The 16,250-nt window shown below is 40.2% G+C and overlaps 1 long non-coding RNA gene across 1 annotated transcript in view; it reads left to right on the forward strand.

The window, feature by feature from the left end:
- Window positions 1-3,983: 3,983 nt before the first annotated feature.
- The window catches only part of LOC116534403, a 22,332-nt gene continuing 10,065 nt past the window's right edge, over window positions 3,984-16,250 (forward strand). The window contains exons 1-2 of the long non-coding RNA XR_004261700.1: window positions 3,984-3,995; window positions 4,894-4,896. This is a non-coding gene — a long non-coding RNA (uncharacterized LOC116534403). The remainder of the gene's footprint in view (window positions 3,996-4,893; window positions 4,897-16,250) is intronic.

The raw sequence follows: 16,250 nt of genomic DNA on the forward strand, positions 1-16,250 counted from the left end.
TGAATAAGCAACATGACTCCCACTGATTTTATTTTAATCTTTTATTAAATTTGTGTCTGGGAAAATTTTATACACACCTCTGATTCTGAAGCTTTAATTATAGATGCTTTTTTAAAAGTCAATGATATTACAAATCCAGGGCAAAATAACACTATTTCTTGTGGATACAGTAATTTCCTTCTATCTTCTGAATGCTTTGCCTCATTTATTTTTACTGTTATCAATGATAGCTAGTCTGCTGAATTATTTGACTTCCATATTTTAGATACTTTCCTTTTTTTTTTTTTTTTTTTTTTAAGGCAGGGTTTCACCATGTTGGTCAGGCTGGTCTTGAACTCCAGACCTCAGGTGATCTGCCCACCTTGGCCTCCAAAGTGCTTGGATTACAGGCATGAGCCACCACGCCTGGCCTAGATACTTTCCTTTGATCTCTCACTTTCCATTCAGCTTTTAAAGGATTTTCACTTGAATCTTTTATTCTTGGTTTATCATTTGTATCTGGGCTTAAGGCATTGATGTTCACATATTGTAAGGGTCTTAGCTTTACTGCTTAAACCTCTTTTTTTTTTTTTTTTTTTTTTTTTTTTTTTTTTTTTTTTTAATAGATGGGGTTTCACCATGTTGGTCAGGCTGGTCTTGAACTTCCGACCTCAGGTGATCCTCCCACCTTGGCCACCAAAGTGCTTGGACTACAGGCATGAGCCACCATGCCCGGCCACTGCTTAAATCTCTTTACTCAGGAATCAGATATGTCTCCACATGTGAAATCACCAGCTACAGCCCATCATGGGTTGTAGCATGTGAAAACTTCAGATATTAATACCTTTGAGAAGGAATTTATTTTGGAATAGCCAGGGATTCTTTTAGTTCCAAATAACAGAAAACTTAGTTAATTGTGGCTTAATCTATAAAAATATCTAATTATCTCTCATCATAAGAAGTCTGGGGCCAAGTGCTCTGCCTCATGCCTATAATCCCAGTTCTTTGGGAGGCCGAGGCAAGCGGATTGCTTGAGCCCTGGAGTTTGAGACCAGCCTGGGTAGCATAGTTAGACCCTATCTCTATAGAAAATACAAAAATTAGCTGGGTGTGATGGTGCATGCCTGTAGTCCCAGCTACTCAGGAGTCTGAGGCAGGAGAGTCAGTTGGGCCTGGAAGGCCAAGCTGCAGTGAGCTGTGATTACACCACTGCACTCCAGCCTGGGCAACAGAGTGAGACCCTGTCTCAAAAAAAAAAAAAGAAAAAAAGTCTGGAGGTAGAGACTATCAACATGGCACTCAGTGATGCTATCAAGAAACTAAGCGCTGCCTTTCTTTTCATTCCACCATCTCTGCTGTGTGGACTCAAGCTGACTGCCACAGCCTGAACTATCCCAATAGCATTGAAAAGCAAGAAGTGGAGAGAGGGAAAAAGAGTAGAAGATTTTCTCTTAAGTGGTTATTTTCTTTTATCAGTGAAGAAAAAGTTTTGCAGAAGCCTTCAGCAGGCTTCCTGATATGGCCTTGTCCAGGCCTGGATCACGAGTTCCTTCTGCAGTTTCAACCACATTCTGCTGAGAGGAATGTAATAGAAGCAACTAACTTGAATAACACCGGTTCATCTCCAGAACAGGACACATTGTTGCCAGCAAGTTGGAATCTTTGTCGACAAATAAGAAGGGGAAAATGGCTTTTGGGTAGACAATAAGACTGCTGCCACACTTCGAGGAGCACAAACAGCCTGAATACAAGTAACTCGTCGGAAGAGGGAAAGACAGGCCCAAGGACAGCAGGAAGTTCGCACTTCCCATCATTCACCACCTGCCGCCCTTGTCCCCTCCTGCACCTTAACTGGCTGGGGTTTTCTTTTCCTTTTTCTTTTCTGTCTCTTCCCTTTTTCCTAAAATCATCTTTCATGTTGCCATTGCACTATGCAAACATCTTCAGTGAGTCCCACTCAGTGATAAGATAGGTTCTTAATATGGGACTCAAAACCCCACTTTCTCTCCAAAGGGTTCCTAGCCTCTCAAAATCCCTTTTTAACTTTACCTCCAAGTTAAATTGGTCTATTTATGTCTTAAATTACACACTGCTATCTCCATGCTCCTGCCTGGGTTTCTTTTCCTCTCCCTCTTTTCTAATACATTCTCAGGACCCAGCTTGCCTCTCTTCCCTAGCAAACCTTCATTGATCCGGGCAGACCACAACGATCAATCCTTCTCTAATATCCTGTAAATATTTATAGTTGATATCATTCAGTTGCCAGCTATCTTCAGACCAACCCCAATCTGGCAAATTATGCTGTGTATTATTAAGATGAGTCTAATGCTCAGACGAACAGTACCAATATATCTGAGAGAACACAATAAAAATTGATTTCTCACTCAGGCCACATTCAGGGTGGATACTCTTTGTTGGAGAGCTCTACTGGAAAACATTTTTCCAAGCAGTGACTCAGAGTTATGCTCCTTTAATCTTGTGGTGCCCCCCTCTTCATATCACCTCCAAGGATGCCACAGAAAAGGACATGAAGAGCTTCCATTGGATCACTCATCACCTCAGCCTAAAGTCATGCACATTACTTTCACTCACACTCATTGGCCAGTATGAATCACGAGACTACTCTTATTTTTATTTATTTTTTCTGAGAAAGAGTCTCACTCTGTCACCCAGGCTGGAGTGTAGTGGTGAGATCTTGGCTCACTGCAACCTATGTCCCCCAGGTTAAAGAGATCCTCCCATCTTGGCCTCCTGGTCTCCTGAGTAGCTGGGGATTACAGGCTGCACCACCACACCCAGCTAATTTTTTTTTTTTCTTTGAGATGAAGTCTTGCTCTGTCACCCAGGCTGGTGTATGATGGCACGATCTCTGCTCACTGCAACCTCATTCTCCCTGGTTCAAGCGATTCTCCTGCCTCGGCCTCCTGAGTAGCTGGGATTTCAGGCATGCACCACCATGCCCAGCTAATTTTTGTATTTTTAGTAGAGACGGGATGTCACCATGGTGGACTGGCTGTTCTCATACTCCTGGCCTCAAGTGATACGCCCACCTTGGCCTCTCAAAGTGCTGGGATTACAGGCGTGAGCCACCGTGCCCTGTCCATGTGACTACTCTTAATAGCAAGGGTGCTGGGATACATAGGGATCAGCAACGCTACCCTTTGAGAGAGGAGCAGGTGTCTTTGGTGATCACCTAGGCTCTCTGTCCCATACTGGCCTCTCCTCATTTTAGGACTTACTTTGTTGATACAGTGCAGTGACTCAGATGGAGAGGCCATAAGAAGAAAAATATTTCACTGTTGCTACTAAAATTTGTACAGAAGCAAAATCTCTTCTCTCTTCACACTTGTAGAAAAACTATTCAGCTACATGCTCATCATTTATGTTTATTTGTCATCACGGCTGTTCTGAATATTTATTTTAACTTGATTTTTTTTTCCTGAGCAGACTGGTTTACCATGAGAGGGTCATATGCTAAGTGATTTGCCCTAGATCCCTTGATTCTAGTGATGGTTCAGGTACCACAACTTCTTATTTTATTTTCCAAAAGATAATTTTATTTGCACTTCAGAATACCATAGAAACAGATGGGAGTTAAGTTAATTATATTAAGGTAGAAGAAAAGAGGAAGGAAACCGAATGAAATAGAACCAACCTTCATGGCACATACTTGGTCCCAGATGTCTTTTATTTGCTGTCTTTTTAGTGCATCCAGCAAAGTTATAAGTTTGTTATTATGAGACCCAGCTGTCACTTACCAAAGCAGGCTGCCTCCAAATCTAATGGAAGGAATTTGGTACTGTTTATGGCCTAGTCGAAGCCTCCCCATGAATAATTTTGTATTTTAACTACATTATGGGCTATCCAAACCTTTGCAGATAGAGTAGACAACAAATCACATCCGTAATACAGTCTCTAAAGAAAACTGTACTACAAGATCCGACATATATAGGTATCTGGATGTCAAGCCTATCAACACACTGAGAGAATCCCCACCACAACACGTGCCAACTGGGGTGGACATTGCATTACATTTTGTCCTCCAGTGTCTGTGGGTGTCCCTAACTGCTTGGGTGTTCAGAAAGTAGTCTTGTAATTTAGGTAGTATAAATACTGCCTCGCTTATACGTTAAATGATGACAAATGTTAGAATATGGAAAGAATAACAAAAACAAGGTGGCCAAGTGGGATGCACTAATGCTGTTTAATGCAAACAGATTGTAATTCTATTTCTTAAATAAATCATACATTTAATAAGTTATCAAGTCTTCACATATTTTAGATGATTTTAATTATGTGATTATTTTAATGGTCTATTTTGTTTTCTGGATGATCTATCTTTTATGTGTTTCAAATACAGCATTATAGATATAAAGTAACTTTACCCACATCCACATCCAGGAAGGTGGCCACATCATTTCCTGTGGTGATTCTGGCTGTGAGTTCAACTTCTGAACCAATCCTGTGATTTCATTCTTAATTCTTCATCCTTCTATTCTGCATCTTTCTGAAGAGAGGTATTGCTCACTTCCCCCAATTGCTTATAAAGTAATTTGCATAATGGCTGTGTATCATTTCGTATAGAATTATTTGCTTTGTTGCTTTTCTTTAGCAACTCAGACTCAATACTACTGACTCTAAAACAACCATGCCTGTACATGGCATTAAGGTACACGGACATTGGCTGGGCGTGGTGGCTCATGCCTATAATCCCAGTACTTTGGGAGGCTGAGGTGGGTGGATCACAAGATCAGGAATTCAAGACCAGCCTGGCCAAGATGTTGAAACCCCATCTCTAGTAAAAATACAAAAATTAGCTGGGCGCAGTGGCACGCACCTGTAATCCCAGCTACTCAGGCAGCTGAGGCAGGAGAATCATTTGAACCTGGGAGGCGGAGGTTGCAGTGAGCTGAGACCGTGCCATTGCACTCCATCCTGGGTGACAGAGTGAGACTCCATCTCAAAAAAAAAAAAAAACAAAAGATACATGGACATTTGTCTAACAATTTGTTTAATTTGACTCATGTAGACATTCACCTTTGATAATCAAAGACCAAATTACATTTGAGGTTCAAGGTAGCTTTTGGCTTATTGGCAGTTGACTGGCTAATTGCTCATGAAACATATTTCCCATCCTCCTGGACTCACAGTTGAACAGAATTTCTTCGCCATCTTTACCGTGGAGATGGGACTCTGTTTTGGCTAATGGGATATGGAGAGAAGTGGTATATTCTCTTCCAGACCTGGTGTATAAAAACCACCTGTGTAGTCCTGTGCTCTCTCTTCCTTTGGCTCCAGGTGATGCTGCCACCCAGGGATATCTTAAATGCCATATACAGAAGATGGAAGAGTCACAAGTTGGAAGGAGCCTGAGCTTCCAAATGAGCACATCCTCCTTTCCAGCTCAACACCACCAACTGATCCTTGGGTGAACAATAAACAAAAGTCTGTTGTATTATGCCACCAAGAGCTGAAGGAAGCATCTGCAAACTTGACTTTAACAAATACCCTTCACCATAGGTATTAGTTTTATTTCATCTCTGAATTGTTACTTTAGGTCACTGTTTGTCAATCAAGAGTAATTTTGGGCCAGGCGTGGTGGCTTACACCTGTAAACCCAGCACTTTGGGAGGTCAAGGTGGGTGGATCACCTGACGTCAGGGGTTTGAGAACAGCCTTACTAATACGGTAAAACCCCGTCTCTGCTAAAAATACAAAATTAGCCGGGCATAGTGGCGCATGCCTGTAATCCCAGCTACTCAGGAGGCTGAGGCAGAAGAATCTCTTGAACCTGGGAGGTGGAGGTTACAGTGAGCCTAGATCATGCCATTGCACTCCAGCTTGGGCAACAAGAGTGAAACTTCATCTCAGTAAAAAAACCAGAGTAATTTTGCTATTTTCCCAGAGGACATTTGGCAGTATCTGGAGATTTTTGATTGTTACAACTGGGGAGGGGGTGGATTGGGGTAGAGGTCCTGGATGCTGCTAAACATCCTACATGGAAAGCCATGGAAAGCCTCCCCATGCGTCATTTAGTCCAGATGTCAGTGGGCTGAGGTTGAGAAACTCTGCTTTAGCTATATCTATTTGGCAAAAATACATGTAATTAAATATTTGGTGGCTAGGTGTAATGGCTCAGGCCTGTAATCCCAGCACATTGAGAGGCTGAGGCAGGTGGATTGCTTGAGGTCAGGAGTTTGAAACCAGCCTTGCCAACATGGTGAAACCCCATCTTTACTAAAAATACAAAAATTGTCAGGCATGGTAGCCCACACTTGTAATCCCAGCTACTTGGGAGGCTGAGGCATCAATTGAACCCAGGAGGTAGAGGTTGCAGTGAACAGAGATTACATCACTGCACACCAGCCTGGGTGACAGAGGGAGACACTGTCTCAAATATAAATAAATAAATAAATAAATAAATAGATATTTGGTTACCTTCATTATGTACCTTATTTAGTAATTCTCCAATCCTGTCTGCTTAGTTTAGGTTCTTGTTGTGGTGGTGGTATGATGCCAATAGCTTAGGTTACCAGTTGTCATTTATGCAAAGCTCAGTGATCCCTAGATTTTTCTTTCCATTTCCACAGCCATCCTTGCTTGTCTCCCCTTTTACCATACTATTTTCTACACCATAGATTTATTGCCGTATCTCCAGAAATCCTCACAATACTTGACATAAAGTCGGTATTTAATAAATGTTACTGCATGAAATTGAACTAATATAAATGAAAACATGAAGAAAAAAATGAATGAACCATTCCCCCACCCTCATCTTCCTCTCCCTTGGCTTCGATGACATGACACTGATCAGCTTCTTCTCACCCCGTGATGTTTTCTCCAAAGTCTTCGCCTCTTCCCTCTAAATGTACTTCCTCCACAAGTCAGATATTTTGTCTTCTTCCTCTCACACCTTCTGATAAGTTCATCTTACGACTTCAACCATCACGTCTACTCAAAGAACCCATAGATTTCATTGGGCTCTGAATTTTCTCCTGAGAGTGAAGGTCAAAACTATGCCTACCTGTGTCCACTTGTGTATTCCACCAACAAGTCAGTTGGTCTAAAGTTAAATAGTATCTCTCCCCACAGAAACACTGTAGCTCCACCCTCCTCGCCATGCTTCATTTTTCCATCAGTATTACAATCATTCTTCCTTGGTATCAACCAAGACCTTCCCTCTCTTTCATAGACTGCTAAGTTTATTACGGGTGCTTGTCAGTTTGTAGCTTCTCTTTTTCATCTCTTGGCACTTTGTTTTTATTTTTATTTTATTTTTATTTTATTTTATTTTTTATTTTTTTATTTTTTTATTTTTGAGATGGAGTTTCACTCATGTTACCCAGGCTGGAGTGCAATGGCGCGATCTCGGCTCACCGCAACCTCCACCTCCTGGGTTCAGGCAATTCTCCTGCCTCAGCCTCCTGAGTAGCTGGGATTACAGGCACGCACCACCATGCCCAGCTAATTTTTTGTATTTTTAGTAGAGACGGGGTTTTCACCATGTTGACCAGGATGGTCTCGATCTCTTGACCTCGTGGATCCACCCGCCTCGGCCTCCCAAAGTGCTGGGATTACAGGCTTGAGCCACTGCGCCCGGCCTTCTCTTGGCACTTTGTATAGGTTATTTTGTATAGCTTTTAATTTCCCATTTTCTTGTCTGGATTTTAAAATCCCAGAGCAGCACCAATCAATAGGAGACAGTGTGAGTCATATATGTAACTATAAACTTTCTTTCTTTTTTTTTTTCTTTTGAGATGGAGCCTTGCTCTGTTGCCCAGGTGAGAGTGCAGAGCAGTGGTGCAATCTTGGCTCACTGCAACCTCTGCCTCCTGGGTTCAAGCAGTTCTTCTGCCTCAACCTCCTGAGTAGCAGGGACTCCAGGCGCGTGCCACCACACTCGGCTAATTTTTGTATTTTTAGTAGGGACGGGATTTCACCATCTTGGCCAGGCTGGTCTCGAACTCCTGACTTTAACATCTGCCTGCCTTGGCCTCTCAAAGTGCTGAGATTACAGGCATGAACCACCACACCTGGCCATATGTAACTATAAGCTTCTTAGCAAGCCAGATTAAAAATTGAAAAAAAAAAAAAAAAAAGGTGAAAATAATTTTAATATTATAGTTTATTTAACCCAATTTGTCTAATATGTCTGAAATATTATAATTTCATGTGCTAAAAATAATATATATATACTTAATATAAACATTAATAATGTATTTTATATTTGTTGGATAATATCAAAACCTAGCACTTTTTATTCTTACACCACATCTCACTTTGGACTAACCATTTCAAGTGCTCAATACTCACTTGTGGCCAGTGGCTGCCCTAGTGGACAGCACAGCTTTAAAGCTTTTTTTTTTTTTTTTTTTTTTTTTTGAGACGGAGTTTCGCTCTTATTACCCAGGCTGGAGTGCAATGGCACGATCTTGGCTTACCGCAACCTCCACCTCCTGGGTTCAAGCAATTCTCCTGCCTCAGCCTCCCGAGTAGCTGGGACTACAGGCATGTGCCACCATGCCCAGCTAATTTTTTTGTATTTTTAGTAGAGATGGGGTTTCACCATGTTGACCAGGATGGTCTCGATCTCTTGATCTCGTGATCCACCCGCCTCTGCCTCCCAAAGTGCTGGGATTATAGGCGTGAACCACTGCACCCGGCCAGCTTTAGAGCTTTAAGACTATCTTATGCTTCATTGTGTTCATGATATTTTGTACAATGTGCAGCACAAAGATGTGTTTGGCCAAAGAAACTCACCTTGCTTTCATGGAATTGATTTCTCTTTATTGCAAAGTACTGCAGAGCTTATGTTGTACACCATCCTAACTTATTTGCTATTTTAAATTGTTTTCTACTTTCTTGACATAATATGTGCCTTTTCCCCTGAAACAACATTTTGCAATTAGAGTCATTTATTATGTTTTCTAATCCCTTTTTCATACTATATTTCATGGTACCAAATTCGTAGAAGACGTCATCTGGATGGAACAAGTAGATAAAATAATGGCCAGATCAAACTTAATTCGAAAAAAAGTTTATTTCCTGTTTTAATTACAAATGTAAGAGATTAACTATGCTCATACAATAGCATTTAGCCAGCTTTTTTTTTTTATTATTATGATGCTGTATTTAACTGTTTTAATTACTAATCAGTACATATCTACTGTGGAAAAAAATGCAAATAATTTAATATGCGTATACATAAAGTGAAAAAAGCAAGCAACAAAATGATATGAACTATATAAAGCTGTGATTGCAAATATATATACATAGAAAAAAGACAGGAAATCAAAGAATAAAATGTTAAATATTGGTTTCCTTGGGCAGTATATACAATTATGGAAAAATTATTTTGCAGCTTTTTGTTTGTTTGTTTGTTTTGAGACGAAGTCTCACTCTGTAGCCCAGGCTGGAGTGCAGTGGCACGATCTTGGCTCACTGCAACCTCTGCCTCCTGGGTCCCGGTCCAAGCAATTCTGCTTCAGCCTTCCGAGTAGCTGGGATTACAGGCATGCCCCACATGCCCAGCTAATTTTTGTATTTTTAGTAGAGATGAGGTTTCACCATGTTAGCCAGGATGGTCTTGAACTCCTGACCTTGTGATCTGCCCACCTCGGCCTCCCAAAGTGCTGGAATTACAGGCATGAGCCTCTGCACCAGGCCTCTTTTGCAGTTTTATGTTATTGTTTTTATTTTATTTTGGAATAGAGTATTTTTCTGAAGATATGTTTCCTTAGTATTTTGAAAAAAAATAAACATATACAGACACATACACAGGTATACACATACATTATCAGTATGCCTAGCCAAAGTCCTTCTGGAAAACTGTAGATGTGTATTAGCATCTGTGACTTCCTTGTACTGTCATAGTAGCCATCCTCCAAGTATTGATCCGTTCAGCTTAATAAACTAAGAAGAGAGTATGGAATGATGATGGGAATGGATTTACGAATTCCCTTTGGATTTGGATTTTATAAATCCATTCCCATCATCATTCCATACTTCTAGTTTATTAGGGTAGGTTTAATACCTTATCTGGGCATTTTTATACATTGTATTTTTGGTTGTTGATCTCCTCGTTGTGCTGGGATTTACATTTCATGGATTATACACTCCCCTCTGGTCATCTTTCCCACTTCACACACACCCTTGCCCACCCCAAGCCTCCTTTTAGGGTGTTATTACATATTATTCCTTCCCTTGGAGACTGTTTTACAACATGGATTACAGGATGGTCAAATAAGAAATATACCCTAATAAGCCCTTATTGAAGATATCTGACATTTGGATACACATGCAGATAAAGGATATGTTTCAGATTTTAAACCTGATTTTACTTTTTATTAATGAAAAGCTTTAGGAACATTTTCTATATAAAGTTTACTTTTTCTCATGAAAAAGAGAAAAATAAATTTTATATAGAAAAGTGCAGTGTCTACAGCAACCATAGTAATCTTTTAAAAACATAAATCACAATACTCTCCTTCTTAAAATTCTCTATAGCTTCCCAGTGCAATTGGAACAACATTGGTACACATTTCTGTGGCCTGCAAGTACCTACAAGATCTCTTTTCTTTTTATCCCCTAGGCTATATGCCCTTGAGCCTTCTTTCTGTTCCATGAACCCTCTGGAGTCTCATTTCTGAACTATTCTGCTTGCCAAAACACATTTCTTCAACATCTTTACAAGCCTGTCTTCTTACCATTCATGCCTCATCTCAAATGTCATCTCCCCAAACAGGACCATCTTCTCCCTCCTCCTCAGCCCTTTCTGTTTCGTTCAGAGCCTTTTCCCACATGAAGTTACTTAACTTGTTTGTTAATGTGCATTCTCTGTGTCCTCAACTACAATGTAAGCTACACCAAGCGGGGACTTTTTCTTGTATCCTCATTGTCTAGAAGTGTTCTAGGTATAGATAACAGGTACATAACAAATAAATTGTTTTGGGATTTAATAAAAATAAACTTGAGTTGTGCACAGTACTGCACCTTGTTTGCTCCTAAAAAGGCTACATGGTTTGATGTTCAGGAAACAAGAAGGACATTCTCCTTCTCTGAGAAGAGAGAGTCCTTCCTTCCAGTTCCTTCCATCTCTCTGTCACCATTCTCAAACTCTTAGAGTGTTTTCAAGCCACTACCAAAATGCCAGTGGCCTGATTTCACCCCCACCCTTCAACATTAAAGCTCCTGGAGAGATTCCCATTCATTCGTGTAATGGAAAAATCAGCCTAATCAATGAAACTTCATGTTGTCCTTTGATCTACAAAGGTGAAACTGTAGTGCATAAACAGGGCTTGTGCTTTTAATGGAATTATCTCTTATCTGGCCAAGTTCTTATCATGCCTTCTTACCACACCCATGCCCTAATCTGCAATCAGAATGTTCATCTGCAAGGGTGGGTAGTGTCTGTTTTAGAACTTAGGTCAGAATGGGAATTATGAGCATGGTTTCATTAGCATCATGACCTAATCAGTTTTTCTAATTCATCCCAAAAATGTATTCAATCATAACTGCCTACACCTGCAAATGACTTAAAAATAGAGACAAATTCATCTTTCATAAGAATATGAAAATTTAGGACTGCAATGCAATTTAGATATAATTGCAGATAACAGATAACACAACTAAAACCCAGGGTGTGGCTAAAGAACCTTCCAAAGGTCACTAAGACTGGCAAAGGCAACACCAACTTTAGACACCCCGTCCAGGGTTCTTTCCACTACATCTAATAAAACTGGATGTTTATTAGTGATAAGCTTACCTATTTCTACAATATGAGTATTTCTCTGTCACAGTGCCTGCCACATAGAATGCTATCAATAATGTTGGCAATAAGTAAATCAACAATTAACATAATGTTTTGAGAAAGATTTTTAAGTTTAGGGATTTGGCTTCAGTTTGGAATGGTGATTATAAAGTCTTGGTATTTTTCATTTATCTCTGTCTTTTGAAGATGCAAAACTCAAGCATAAGTATCATACAGAGTGGCTTCAGCAGCATTAATTTACATGGTTCTCTGTCTCTCACATGCTTCATTCCATGGTCACCTCTGCTTGGCGAACACACCCTGGGACATGAATCCATCTTGGTATTCACAGCACAATGTATATAATTCCACTACTGATGTGAATAGTGCAGTAATGTTATTTTACTTATGGATTGGTACTTATTTTTAAAAGGAAAATAAATTAGGGTGAAATTTCTGGATTTAATTATCAATCCATAGTCTTCAGGTAGAAATACTTTCAAAATTTATGATAAGTACTAGAATAATAAAAATGAAGATTTGACATTATATCTAAAAAATATAATTTTCAGATATAATATTTTTCATCCAACGATTGCGTGAAGTCCTCTCTTCAAGTATTCATAGTACTTGAAAATTTACATGGTAAATTCACAGCATGAGAGAAAATTTTAACTCAACATTATGAGTCAGACACAATAGGAAGTGGAGAATAAACTAAAAAAGACTTTCTGAGGGCTGGGCACGGTGGCTCGTGTCTGTAATCCCAGCACTTTGGGAGGCTGAGGCAAGCCATCACTTGAGGTCTGGAATACAAGACCAGCCTGTTCACCATGGTGAAACCCCATCTCCATTAAATTGAAAAAAAAAAAAAAAAAATAGCCAAGAGTGGTGGCGCATGCCTGTAATCCCAGCTGCTTGGGAGACTGAGGTGGGAGAATCGCTTGAATCCAGGAGGAGGAGGTTGTAGCAGGAGGTTGCAATGAGCCGAGATCATGCCACTGGACTCCAGCCTGGGCAACAAGAGCAAAACACCACCTTAAAGTAAAAAAAAAAAAAAAAAAAAAAAAAAAAAAAAAAAAAAAAAGACTTTCTGAAATTTCACCCTTTGAAGAGTAATTATAATGGCAACTGTACTTTTTTAATAATAATAATAATAATAAATGTCGAACTTTATCTGAGATGTTTTAAAACTCATGCTTTGTATTTTGAGTGACACAATCAAGTCAAGCCAGTAAATAATCTCATAATCCATGGGCATGTTTTACCTTCACTTATAAGCCATGCGATGGAGGGCTCATCTATTAAGTTCCAATTGTAGTGACTATTTATCCCTACTCTTACCTCACCGAGGGTATGTACCTTTGTCTAACTTGCCTTGATTTATCTTTGCTCTGAAGGAGGGCACAAAGCCTTGTACTTTCCCTCCTAATGGGTTTAATTATCTTCATTTGTCCAATTCCAAGTGTTCCCTTTCACTGGCTCTTTTTAACATTTCTTTTCAACATTTCTCTGATATATGCAGAACGTTATTGTTCCTCTGTGCTCTTGGGGAGGTCAACAGCATACTCTCTCTGCTTCATCAGCAAGCACTTCCACATTCAGCACTTTTCTTAGCATCAGTCTATAAGATGCTTCTACAGGCAGTAGAAAAGTGATGCTACCAATCTTGCATGGACATACACACAGTATTGCAGAGGTCTTGACTCTTGCCCATTAGTCATATTCACTGAATCAGGTAACAATCAGAAGGATGGGCGATTTCTCACACTGTTATGTACTCAGTGAACTGGTGCTCGTGGTGCCTGTCTTATGAACAATGTGTCTCCCTCCATACCTTTGTGAGATAAGAGTTTAGAAGCGATTTTGTGGCACTATCCTGGCTAAGAACCCAGGAGCAGTTGGGAGCCCACTGTCTCTAAAGTGTAATATTTTAGAGTTTCTACTGTTGGCAATGCTAAATTTTATATTCATTGCCAGCTTACCTTTCTCGAAACTTTCCTTTTCCTTTAAAGATGATGCTGTGAAACAAAAGTTATGTGGAAATAAGTCACAGCAAATCTTGTGGCTGAAAAAGTTTAGAATTGGTCATTGAAATCCCATCAAGTACAACACAAGTCCACAGGTTCCATGAGGCCATGGGGTCTTTCTTTAAGCCATCCCACCCTAGTGGTTGCACATTCCTCTGACTCCTCTGAATTTAAAAATATTGTGAGCCAGGTGCAGTGGCTCATGCCTGTGATCCCAGCGCTTTGGGAGGCTGAGGCGGGTGGATCACCTGAAGTCAGGAGTTCGAGACCAGCCTGGTCAACATAGTGAAACCCTGTCTCTACTAAAAATACAAAAAATTAGCTGGGCGTGGTGGCAGGCGCCTGTAATCCCAGCTACTAGGGAGGTTGAGGCAGAAGAATTGCTTGAACCTGAGAGGCAAAGGTTGCAGTGAGCTGAGATTGTACCACTGTACTCCAGCCCTCCAACCAGGGCAACAAGAGTGAAACACTGTCTCAGAAAAAAAATTAAGATTTTTCTCTACCATTTATTTGATTACCCTATGACATTTCTCCAATTGGCACTTTACATTATTTACCTCTCCTCTTCTCTTACGATACTTTTGATAAATGTGTGACTTATTTACCCATTAGACCATAGGCACGTCCATTTCAGACACTTCTATATTCCTTGAAGCATCTTAAGCTGTCATTTTTGCAAAGTTATTTTTAAAATTAAATGATGAGTGGGGCTCAGTGGCTCATGCCTGTATTTCCAGTACTTTGGGAGACTGGAAGGATCTCTTGAACCCAAGAGTTCAAGACCAGCCTCGACAACATAATGAGACCCTGCCTCTATTTTCTTTTAAAATAAAGAAAAATAAAATCATTTTTAAAAATTAAAAGATGAATTTATTTACATGTGAGCCAATGTAGATTCTTTAAAAATATGATCTCTGCTTTGGTGATGTTCTGTAAAAACTCAGATAGGGAGTAGGAGTTTCTTAGATCAGTCAATTCTCACGCATAGAAAGGAGAGTAAGGTCTCTGTCTTCCTCTAATGGTCCCCATAACCCTACTCTGGAGAATCACTCATGCTTCATGTAGGCATGTGCGAGCTGCTTTGTGTCCACTTGATATATGGATAATGCCCTAAATCTGGCAAATGTTGACATAGCATCATTGGGGTGTAATTGTTGACTTTATCCCTCTCCTACCCTATTCCAGACTGGGTTCCCTTTGGTACTCCATCCCACATCTATAAGTAAGCAGCTAAACTATGAAAAATTCCAGAACAGAGGAACACGCTATTTTAAATAAATAAATAAATAAATCTAGAAGTATTCTTCACAAGGGTTGAGTTGAGAGGGAGTGGGTAGAATTTTAATTCATGATGCCATGCCTGCTGTGATGAATGGAGAATTTCCTCGTACTATCTAGGTTTCAGCTGCAATAACAGTTAGAAGCAGTGTAGCATGTTCTGGACACCAACTTCTCATAGCATTTGTAGATTGCCCCTTTAAAGAGGGGGCAACCTGAGTTCCAGTAGCAAGCCAAAACAAAACATGGCCGGTCCATGTAACAGATAAGCATTCTAGGGGACTCCGGGGCGCACCAAAGGAAAGAAAACCTAGAGAGGAAGATGATCTGATCTTCCTGTTTATAAAGGCATGAGTGTCATACTTTGGATTGTTCTTAGGGGACAGCTATTTTGTGCCAAATCGAAGCTTAGATACTCCAGCTACATAGGGGAAGTTGTAGGTGTGTTTCTTATCTTTTCTTCTGCTAAGCTGTTTCTAGAGGTAAGTAACAAAACAAGCCAAATAGTTATAAGATAAAGACTTTTGGAAATTCTTCCCAATTTAACATTCTCCTATGGATTCTACTAAACTTGATCTCTTGACATTTTGCTGTGTTGTGGAGGGAGTTATTGTGATGAATATGTAATTCTTACTCTACAACCTCTTATCTACTCATTGATTTTTATCTACTACTCCTACTATTCTAAACTTGAAAGCTAATTCAAATATGGATGTATTATGTGCCAAGTACTATTCTACGCATTGTTTAACTCATTAAATCCAGCTCACTTAAGAAGTCTTAAATCTAGCCCTCTCTGTTCATGAAGAACCACCATTAGAATGTGAAACATTTGCTGTGGGGACCATACAGGGGTGCAGTTAGAAATAAATGGTGTTCGGGCCAGTCGCAGTGGCTCAAGCCTGTAATCCCAGCACTTTGGGAGGCCAAGATGGGCAGATTACAAGATCAGGAGTTCAAGACTAGCCTGGCCAACATGGTGAAACCCTGTCTCTACCAAAAATACAAAAATAGCTGGGCATGGTGGCACATGCCTGTAATACCAGCTACTCAGGAGGCTAGGCAGGAGAACTGCTTGAACTGGGACTGGGAGGCAGAGGTTGCAGTGAGCCAACACTGCATTCCAGCCTGGGCTACAGCCTGTGAAAGAAAGAAAGAAGGAAAAGGAAGGAAGGAAGGAAGGAAGGAAGGAAGGAAGGAAGGAAGGAAGGAAG

This window comes from Sapajus apella, unplaced genomic scaffold (assembly GCF_009761245.1).
Source record: "Sapajus apella isolate SASKATOON/1434 unplaced genomic scaffold, GSC_monkey_1.0 scaffold87, whole genome shotgun sequence".
Lineage (NCBI taxonomy): Eukaryota > Metazoa > Chordata > Mammalia > Primates > Cebidae > Sapajus > Sapajus apella.